This window comes from Falco peregrinus, chromosome 7 (genome assembly GCF_023634155.1).
Source record: "Falco peregrinus isolate bFalPer1 chromosome 7, bFalPer1.pri, whole genome shotgun sequence".
Lineage (NCBI taxonomy): Eukaryota > Metazoa > Chordata > Aves > Falconiformes > Falconidae > Falco > Falco peregrinus.
The window spans coordinates 13,046,478-13,057,045 of NC_073727.1; the positions used below are offsets into that span (position 1 = coordinate 13,046,478).

The 10,568-nt window shown below is 45.4% G+C and overlaps 1 protein-coding gene across 3 annotated transcripts in view; it reads right to left on the bottom strand.

The window, feature by feature from the left end:
• The window catches only part of ITSN2 (intersectin 2), an 87,520-nt gene extending 86,102 nt beyond the window's left edge, over window positions 1-1,418 (bottom strand). Inside the window, exon 1 of one of the 3 annotated variants that reach the window (XM_055810661.1) lies at window positions 1,296-1,418. The gene's annotated coding sequence lies outside the window, so the exon portion shown is untranslated. The other 2 variants (XM_055810662.1, XM_055810663.1) reach the window with 2 other exon arrangements.
• Between the last annotated feature and the right edge of the window lie 9,150 nt (window positions 1,419-10,568).

Consider the following 10,568-nt stretch of genomic DNA (forward strand, 5'->3'; position numbering starts at 1 on the left):
GCACGTTATGTACCACTGACGTTACCCACACCGTGGCAAAGCCATACCGCTTCACACACTTCGTATGTGTTCTGTGCACATACCAGCCTGGGAGCTGCTCCCACCACAGGCAAGCACGAACAAAAACAAATTTAAAAAACACCACGTTCCCAAAGATGCATACGACAGGGCAGCCTGAATGCACGAACAAGCAGCTTGCAACTCCTCATTCCAGTGTTTCAGATGGGGAATTTCCAACCGAGTAAGCCTAAGTTAAAGATCACAGGTACTATCGAAAGCAAAATCGACTTTCAAGCTCTGCGACAGGGCAGATGTCAAAGCGTCGCTTGCTATGAAAACCATTTAACGCATTCAAAATAGTAGGCTTACGGAACCCATCACGCACCTCAGCCTCACTTTATTTTCTGCATTACTACACGCCGCGGTGTGAGGCCGAGAGCCCGGGAAGCCAGCCTAGCTACAGGCACAACACTTCACAAACTTTAACTGCAGAAACCAGTTCCATTGCTCCAAATCCCAGGTTTTCACTGCCACTACAAGAAACAAAACCACCATCATCACCGCAACAAACCGGAGTGTCTGAACACATCCGAGCTCCCTCCCGCGGCCGGGCGCCCCCCTGGGCAGAGCGAGCCGGGCGGGCACCCACGCCGGTGCCCTGCAAGGGGAAGGGGCGGCAATAAAGCGAAGGCGAGCGCCGGCAGGCAGCCCAGCCCACTGGGAAACATCACTGCCCGGCGCCGGGAAACCTCACTGCCCGGCGGTGGAGCCGGCTCCCGGGAAGAGCGGCTCCCATAGAAACCCCGGAGCGTGCGGCGGGGAGCGGGACAGCAGCTGCCCGGCCCGGCTCCCTGACAGCGCCCGGCCCCTCCGCCGGGCTCCGGCCTCGCCTGCTCTCCGGCAGGGCGAAACGCAGGCGAACCGCTAATTTTAAGAGAAAACAGGAGAAAAAAAAAAAGCCGAACCCCACCAACCTGAAGGAGAGGGAAAAATATAAATACAGCAGCTTGGCGTAACAGAAAGCTCGCCCGTTCCTCCCCACCGCCCGGGCGGCGGCTGCGCTTACAGGGCAGCAGGACCAGGCGCTTCCCCTCGCGGCGGCGCGGCGGCCGGCCGTGCCCCGGGCCCGCAGCGAGGCCCCGCGGGGCGGCCGGGCTGACAGCTCCGCACCGCCCGAGCTCGCCCGCCTGCCCCCCGCGCCCTGGGGACGCGCCCGCCCTCGCGGGTCAGGTCGGGCCGGGACGTGGCCCCGCTCCTCCGGGCGCGGAGGAGCCGCAGGCCCCCGCCGCTTGTACCTGTTGCTGCCCGTGAGCGCCTGCTCCGCAAGGGCCGCCGCCACCGCCTCCAGCTCCTCCTCCGCCTCCCGCGGCGGCGGCGTCAGCCCCACAACATGGCGGCGGAGGCGGGGGCCGCCCGCTGAGGAAGAGGCGGGGGGAGCCGGGGCCGCGGGCGCCGCTGGGTGCCGGCTCCTAGCCCGGGTGAGGCCGCGGGGTGGGCGGCTGTTGCCACGGCGGAGCTGGGCCGCGCCATCCCCAGTGGCGGGCAGGCGGACCGGGGCGAGGGGGGTGCCGGTGCCTGGGGCGCAAGGCCGCAGCCTAAATGAGGGGGTGGCCTTGCCCGGGGGCGCTGCCGCCCGGGTCCCGCGCCGGCTGAGCCACCAGCGCTGCTGGGCCCGGCGGGGGCACAGCCCGGGGCTCACGGGGGGACAGGCCGGGGAACACGGCGGCCCGGCGGGGGGGACAGGTATGGGGTCACGGCGGCACTGCAGCGGGGACCCCCGCAGCCGGCCGCGCCGCCCGGTGCCCTCCGCTCTGCAGGGGGTTCCTGCACGGTAACCAGCTACCCTGCAAAGACCTTCACTGACTGAAAACTTCCAGCATCCTTACTAAACTTTTTCTCACTATTGATTCCAACCACTGCCTCCCGATTTGCTCCCTAAATCACTTTTTCATTGGCTTTCTACCTGTATATTTAGGGAAAACAGGGTAATAAACCCTAAAAGAATCTCCGTCCTATCTGGCCTTTTGTTTTCGTGTGGAAGCTGAAAAGCGCCCCCGGTTTGATCATTCTGTGCAGGCCGGGCTCCCAGATCAGGCTCATTTTTCCCAGCTCCACACCCTGGGAGAGGGGTGGCAGCACCCTTCAGAGCACTGGATTCGGCACACCCCAGGCACTGCTGAGCCTACTGAAATATGTGGGGTTTCAGGGATTTACCTTTTCAGAAATTAAAGAACCCTGTGGAAAGAAAATACATGAAAAATACCATCACTTTTCAACATTCAACATTCTCCTTCAGCGAGTGGATCTTGCTGCGTGACAGTGCCTTTCTACTATGTTTTTGCTGTGTAGATAATTGCATATCACCTTCGTGCAGAGCAGATTTTTCCACTGACTCATTCTTCTGGGTTCTTATTGAGCCTTTCTAGTTTGTTACACCTTTTACCATTCGTCGTGATTCCGGAATAGTCACGTTATTGTGCCATGTAATGGCCATAGTCACACACTAGCACATACCACTCGTTGGTATTTTTGCTTAGACACCTCATATTTGCCTTTGCTGTTACAGCTGCCACATTGCATTGGCAGCTCGCATTCATGTATTTATCCCTCGTGATCTCCTCGGCCCTCATCTGATTCGATGCTTTTGAACATCCAGCATTCTCCTTCCTTGCTCCCAGCCCAAAAGCGTGCTTTGTATTTTTGTTCCTATGCACAACCAGCGATCTTGTCTTTGATGTACAGGTATTTGCCAAGTAGGTGGATTAAAACATATGTTGAAGGGGTGCCTGATGATGTTGTGACTGAAATCACTCGGTGGCCCCTAGCCCAGGTGGCCTTTGGCTGTTTTGAAAGTCATCTGCAGATTTCATGAGCAGCGCTTCATTTAATTCCAAATAATTGACTGAGATAATACAGCAGCCCTGGGTCAACAACAGTTTCCTCTGGAGCCCAGTAAAAAGCCTCTCATCTGACACTTGTAATTTGAATTACTTTCTAATGTCTTTTAAAACACAGCCTTTAATCTGTCTAGTACACATTATAGTGATACGGCGTAGTGCTAAATATGACTCTGTTGTGCAGGCAACACCTACAGCCTGCTTCGGGTTGAAGGTAAGTGCTTGGATCAGACCGAACAGCCTACAGGTTCATAAAGGCTACTGTAGAGAGGATTAAGATAACAATTAACCAGATGAACATGTTTCTTCTCATAGGAAGAAAAAGATAAGGTTACTGATTACAGTAGTTAAGTATTGGGAAGGGCAGTGGAAAAATCTATCAACAAAAGTCGGTAAGAACAGGTTAGACAGATATCTGCGTGGAGTAAGGTAAATACAGTTGATCCTGCCTCGAACACTGAACTACGTGTCTTCTCAAGGAACCTCATGGCTCTTTTCTTCTATAATTAATGCTACTGCCAGGTCCTGCCAAGCAAATGGACTTGGACCATGTCCTGTGTGACATTTGAACTGCTGGACAACATACCCCGCAGAAAGCTGGGAGGGAGGGCTGGGAAGCTGTGCCAGGGGCTGGGTATGCGGTAGGGCATGCGTCTTGCGCACAAGATCAAGGGGAAGATGAATCATACCGGGGTGAGTTTTAATGTATATTTAGTTGATTTTTATTTTATATACAGTTCTGCCACTACGTAAGCCTATAGCTAGGCTTAGAACATGACCTCTAGTGACTCTCATTACCTGCTTTGCTGCCTCTGTTGCAGACTCCAGCAGAAACATGGGAGATGCCTGCAAGCTGTAACATCTTAAGAGTTGAACACCACCTTAGAACACTGCGTGCGATTTTGTACCTTAACAATGTTTACAACTATTAATTACATATGTTGATATTTTGTGTTCTTACTGTTGAACATTCCTCTCTCCCCACATAAGATAATTCATGTGCTAAATAAAGGCAATAGTGGCTTGTTGGGTTTTTTTCGTATGCCAATCTGTGCATATGAAAGATATATATATATATATGCCTTCCTCTATATATATGCCTTCTTCACAACTGGGAATGAGATTTCTTATATGATACTGAAAAAAATACCAAATTGCTTCTCTACCCCTGTCTGAAAACATACTGCCATCTGAAGATAAGTTACTAAACTTAGTAAAAAAAAAAAAATAAGACAACCAAACATAACGCTTAACCATTGCCTTTGAGGTGACAAAGTGCACAAAGCAGGAAGCATATAAAGGACATTGGGATACTTGATTCCATAAATATGACAGATGGAGGACGACTCATCTCTGTTATTAATGTTATGTGAGATCCCTACAGAAAAGCAGCGATGCACCTCATTTTGAGATAATGTTGCCTAACACCTCTTTTGATACAAAACTGAAGCCAGAAAAACCTGCAATACTGGGAGCTTTGTAGCCCAGGAAGGGAGAAGTCGAAGAGAATGCAAAATTTAGCTGTCTCCCTTGAGAGAAAGCCTGGTGTAAAGAATTAGTATATCGAAGCTTTATGTATTCTTATTCTAGGCAATCTGAACGCTGTTTCACCTACATTACCACAAACAACTAGAGCTATTCAGAGATATTAGAACAACAAATACCTGTAAGATTAATCAATTAGCAGGAAGTGGAGCAGGACTCAGGCTGCAGTGTGGACACATTTCAGTGCAGCAGCCTCTCAGTCACTCTTCCTTGGAACTGGAGCATGTAGACATCCAAAGTTTAGTGTGAGCTACGAAAAATGCATCCTTAAAGTGAAGCTGAACTCTTACTCAGCCTGAAAGGACTCTTACAGGGACATCTGTTTAGTGATATCTGAGGCACAAACTAGCATTACATCCATTTTATCTAAATTGTTTGTTTTGTTTTGTTTTAATTAGTAACTACATTACTATTTCTTTAAAATGAAGACTTTTGCCCTCTGGCTTGCTAGAATGAAATTTGTTTCCATTCAGAGTTTGACTACTCCTTAAAGTAGGTTCAAAAGAAAAAAAAAACAAAAAAAACCCAAACAAACAAAAAAAAACCCACTACTGTTATGAAGGTGGAGTTTCTAAAGGCACTGTTGCAGATGCTGCCTTTGGGCATCTCAGGGTTTGAGGAGAGTGTTTTCTGCAAGCTTCAACACGCAGTTTTGGGGGCTGATGTCAAGTACCAGGTGAAACAAAGTCCCTGCTGGTGGTAGTTAGTACTCTTGTAGCAAGGAGCAGGCAGTGGCAAAGCAACTTAAAATTGGCAGGAATTAATTTGTTGGTTTCAGAAAGCCATTAAGGTAAGGAAAATCAATAATAACTGATGAGTAACAGAAAAGACAGCTGGAAGGAGAAGAAACTGATGGTTTGGTAGTGTAGAGACTTTGTTCCAGACGCAGGGGCAGGGTTGCAGCACAGCAGCTACTCAGAAGAGACCAATTAAGATGAAATGTGTAGGAGAAGCAGAAAAGAAGTCGGGTTTACTATAAGCAATGTCTCAACCTCTAGTCTTACTATGTTATCATTATGTTATCATATATTATCCTGCATATCCTTGTCATATCTGAGTCAAAACCAACTTACAACAGCAAAAAGCTAACAAGATATGCTGAAGATGGAGAAACTATAAATACTAAAAGCAACTCAGTTTTCATATTAAGGCTTTACTTTTTAATCATTATCTGTACTTTGTCCTCAATTTCCTGTTACAGGCAATTTTGCTATCTTAGAGTAATAAAGGAAGATCTCCACTGATAGCAAAAGAGTTCATGAATGAAGTTGCTTAGCCTGAACCGAGCGGCAGTAGGCAATGTGACTTCTTTGTGTCCTCAGTTTACTCCATAATATTGCTTATTTTCTCTGCTGTGCTGCAGGAACACACACACCAGAAGTGAATGTTTTGTTCTCCCTGCCCAAGCCCTCTGACCAGGCAGTGTCTAAGTTTGTTGATAGACATGCTTCTGTAGGCATGTGTTTAAAACATACAAAGTTAAGCCAGAACATAACTGAAAACTAGAGATCAGTTACTGCCAAGAATAAGCCACCCTTTGGGTACAGTTACTGATCAGGCATCAAGGAATGTTAAGTAAAGCAACAGCTATATCTGAATGGTCAAAAAGCAGAAACTGCAGCATGGGCATCTGCACAGGTTGCTCATGTGTCATCCTGTTCAGTTTTGGTTGCTAAGGAGAGGCATTTTTTCATCTGGAGGGTCCAGCTTGTTGTCCCAACTATGAAGAACTACTTAGAAACAGCCACACCTACCCAATGAGTGACAGCGCTGACCCCTGTATTAGGTTCGACTCTATTCACGCTAAATTTGCTTTTGTTCCTCCTTTCTTTCCCTTCAGCTAATACAGAAGCAATGCACCCTCACTTAATGCTGCTGCCAGGTTTCATTTTTACATCAGGATTCTTTCCTCTGGGCAAATGCTAGATACTGTCTTTAGCCTAGGTCTTTACTTCAACCTGGAGGTACAGAACACAATAGGATAAACAAAAGGATGAGTTAATATTTACTTTCCACACCTAACACAACAAGGGAGGTGCATTTCTGGTGTTGATCCTGAGTAATAAATTGCCAAAAAGGTATAGAAGGCACAAAGAACAAGCTGCATCAAAAATAGTACTTACAGGATGCTGGTTTGATTTCTGAACCAGAAACCCACAGTTTTAAAAACAACAAATGGTACATGCTACTGTATTTATTTGCAGGATTTTCTATTACTTAATAGCTGTATCAAATAAAATATTGATTTCCCAGCTTTGTTCCCTGCCAAGCACAGATACAATTTTATAGGGGATGGAGAGCTGGACCACATTTGTTCAAAAAGCGGCAAAGCCTTCTTTGCCTACTGCACTGAAATTATTTTGAGATTTATAGAACATCTATGTAACCATAGAGAAAGTCGATTTCCAGACAGGCCAGAATGTGTTGTGAAGGAAGGCAGCGCTGACTCATGTAGATGGAATTATGGCAAATAAAATTTTGCCAACTGCTGAGCAGACACAAGAGTTTTACTTGCAAAACCTAGCTGCAATGCAGGCAGGCAGAAGCATTCAAGTACACACGAATTTCCCAAGTTTCAAGTGCTCACAATAACACAGTAGTGGGGTTAAGCAAGGTTATTTGTTGCAATTTTCAATCCTTATAATTAGTAAAAAATACCTTGGTAAGCCAGTGCTGTGAGTTCATTTCAGATGCATTTGTTTCTCCACACTCATGTTTTAATTCAAGCCAGGAAGCCAGTCAAATCCCAACAGGCTGGTATCCCATGCTGCATTCACCACAAATTATTTTTTTCCCCAAGCTTTCTGTTTTAGGTGCTAGAAGCATGTCATTGGGTACACATTGCTAGGTTATGTGAGAAAACGTCATGTGCGTGCCCACAGAGAGACAATGGTGGGGAAAACCAGAGAATACCCAGGCCAGCTACTCGTCACAGGGAGCATGTTATATTATGTTTAGGGGAGGAACTGAAGGTGGGAAAAGGAAGGGATTTAGGTGATTTGGGGAGGAACAAGTGTGGCAAATAGAGGAACCTTGGGGGATCACATGTTCAGGTGACAGCAACTGGGAAACCAGAACCCAGGGACCAGTACTGCTTTTAAGTAGTGTAGCTCATGGTATACCTCTTACCCAAATTTTGCGAGGTTCTCTGGAATTACATGTTGCTTTTAAGAGTTGAATGATACAAGAATCAGCTTTGAAATTAATATCAGATCTTTCAGAATGTTTTGTGAATTACTGTGAAAAGGAAAGTTTTCCAGATTCACAGACTTCTGGAAAGATGCAGACGTGCTATAGAGGAAATAAATACTATGATAAACATAGGCAAAACAGTGTAAGACAGTAAACATATGACTAATGATATAATTAGTAAAACCAGGGATTAATTGACAGGGCAAACAGATCACTCTGGCCAGCTTATGGGATTCTACACAAAAGCTCTGCGCTGATGTTATGATGATGATGATGAAATTTCCCGACTATGACTCCCGCTCACCGGCTGTAACTTTGACAGCTGGAGGTGCTACTGACCTCCTCTGCCTGACATTCTGCTGTGCTTTTCCATGACAAACAGAGGCTAAGGGAAACTTCTCCCAGCTGCTGCTGGTACCAACACTGCGTACCTCCAGTCAGGGGCTTAAGGTTGTTGTGGTCGGGGGGCTGGATCTAGTTTTGCAGTCTTTTGCCAAAACAGAGTCGACCTTTTAGATTTAGGGTTTTTCTGCACCTGAAAGTTGTTCTCTTTGAAGACGGGTGAGTCTTCCAGAGCAAGTCACTTTGTAACTTACATTGACGTTAAAGTTTAACAGAGTTCAAGCCAGAGCTGAAATCAAGGGAGTGTGAAGAGACACTGTACTATCAGCAATTAATGCTTGATTTGGATTTTCATGCAAGTTTTGTCTTGCTTTCATGCTGCTTCTTACTTTGGAAAGGGAAATCTGTAACAACTTGGTGATCTGCATCACTGATCTCCTCAGAGCCTTTTTAAAAATTAATTTGCCTGAAGAATGTTATAATGGTTAGACTGCAGAAATAGTATTGGTTGTCTAATGATTCTAATATTTCTGACCAATAATCCTCACCTGTTACTTTAACTTTCAGCTCTAAATACTTTAAGGCAAAATTACCTTTTTGTCCTATGTCAGCATTGTGAGGAAAAGAGCTTTTAGTGCTTAATAAAAGAAATCCATTGGCACTTGGCACTTCCAGTCCTTCCAAAGAGATCACAGAATCACAGAATGGTTTAGGTTGGAAAAGGCCTTTAAGATCATAAAGTACTGTGCTGTATTGCTACAGCTGAATTTGCTTTTCCTCTTCTGCACTGGGATCATCTTGATTAAACGCCACTGCCTAGATTAATGTCTGGGTACTTAGCGAGATATTAACTGGAGTGACTGCTGCAAGCATGGTGGTTTTAACCTGCTAGAAAAAACAAGTGTAAAATAGTTGTGTCCCATGTTTCTGCCACACAGAAGTCCTGGACCATTTTGTCTTATAAGGAGCCATCTCATTCTTGCCTAAAGTAGCACTCACTAGACTGAGAGGATTTAAAATCAGATGAAAGAGAAGAAACTCTTTAATACAGAGTCACAGCAAAGGAAAGTAGCTTTGTCACTGTTACAAGGACGTCAGAATAACAATAGGTTGCTATTAAAACTCCCAAGATCTTTGTTTAGCATCACAAAGTCTTCATCAGTCCTGGAGTGGTAAACAAGAAACAAGTAACTTCATGGGTATTATTCTAGGACAATCTGCATAAGCAAACTCTGCATTGCCCAGGTTACAATGGCGAAGCTCAATATACCCTGTGCACTCCCTGACTACCCTTGACTTCATCCCTCAGTCAGAGACACTACACTGGGAAAGCACGCAGTAGTTCCGCAGCGATAACGAAGCTCTGAATATCAGAGCTCACAATAACTCAATATAAGGCACAAACGTAGAAAGGTTGAATTCCAGTGCTTGCAGAACTGTATTATTTCTTCACCAGACCCCTTAACTTTGTCAAAGCAGAAGATGAATAATGCTTGTAAGATGAATGGTACTTACCCAATTGTTACTTTAAAGTTTGTATACTCTTCATTATTCATTGCATAGCCTTGGGCTTTATTTAATGTATACCATTCAGAGGCAGCACTGGATAGAAATATATTTTAGTTGGTTTTCTCTTGGGTTTTTGTGTTGTTCTTACTGTAAGGGGTGCTTCACAAATGCAGTTTTTTCTTCACAAGGTTCCTGAGGCAAGTTAATATTAGTATCTTCATCTTACAGATGAAGGACAAAGGTGGAGCAATTTACACAAGAACATTTCAAACGTTTGCTATTTTTGGGTACTCCTCTTGGGATACAGAGGCCTTGAAGGACTCGCTCTGCCTAGCTGTCATGGTTTTGTTTGAAGCTGAAGCTTTCTTTGCAGGCAGCCCATCGCACGTAGCTCAAGGCAGCGCCGCAGAAAGCGAAGGCTGGTATAAGCTACAGCGCAACCCCTCACCAAGCAAACCGACTTAAATCATTGCTTGCCACAAGCCCACCTTCCTTCTGTTCCCAGCCATATGTTCCCAGCCCCTCACACCAGTGCTGGCACCTGCCTGACTCCTTCAGAGAACTAAAGCTGGAGAAAGAAAGAACAGTGCGCAATCGGTTTTCAACAGGCTACAGAATAAGCTTTACTTTTATAATAAAGTATTATTAAAAAGTATATTTATAATCAGTTGATATTATTAACAATTTTAAAATAGATATTTTATTTGTGAATAATTATGCATTAGTAATTATATATACATGTATTATTCATTGACCTCACGTGTAATAATTACGAATTCACGTTATGAATATTCATTATTGATTATGTAGTTACTGTGATTTGCAACTATTCATAACTTATTTAAAATTATTATAAATCATATTTATGCATACAAAACCGAATAAGCTTTTGATGACCTGGCAACAAGCTGCAGAGCGGGGAAGCCCCCACCAAGGCAGCCCCTACCACAAACGGGCCCGCGACCCCTCAGATTCCATTTTTGCGCATAAATAATCAATTAATTACCAGAAAAACACCTCCTCCTCCTCCTCCTCCTCCTTTCAACCTGCAAAGCACCTTCCCCTCAGCCCGCCCCTGCGTGC